Source organism: Propithecus coquereli, unplaced genomic scaffold (genome assembly GCF_000956105.1).
Source record: "Propithecus coquereli isolate 6110/MARCELLA unplaced genomic scaffold, Pcoq_1.0 Scaffold69, whole genome shotgun sequence".
Taxonomy (NCBI): domain Eukaryota; kingdom Metazoa; phylum Chordata; class Mammalia; order Primates; family Indriidae; genus Propithecus; species Propithecus coquereli.
This window is the reverse complement of record NW_012152951.1, coordinates 3,840,730-3,841,046: the sequence shown is the minus strand read 5'-3', so window position 1 is coordinate 3,841,046 and position 317 is coordinate 3,840,730.

Genomic DNA, 317 nt, shown 5'->3' with positions numbered 1-317 from the left:
AATACAGTTTGTCAGTGTCTTAGAACGAGAACTTCTTGACCAGAACACAAATAAACCATGCAAAATGAAAAATATCCCGCAAGAGAGTTTTGTGACTTGCTGTTCAAAGTGCTAGACACGTTAAGTTTCTTAGTGTTGCTATTCCTGGAGGTGACTTCTGAAGTGGGTCTCAGAAGGCATCAAAATCAACGTGTTCCTAAATTCAGGGAAGTGGTAACTAAATCTGGCTCTACAGTTCTTCCTCTAATGAAAAACAACTTCCTTAATTCTGATACCTACCAAGGAAGAACAGTATTGAACTCATTTAGCAGTTCTAC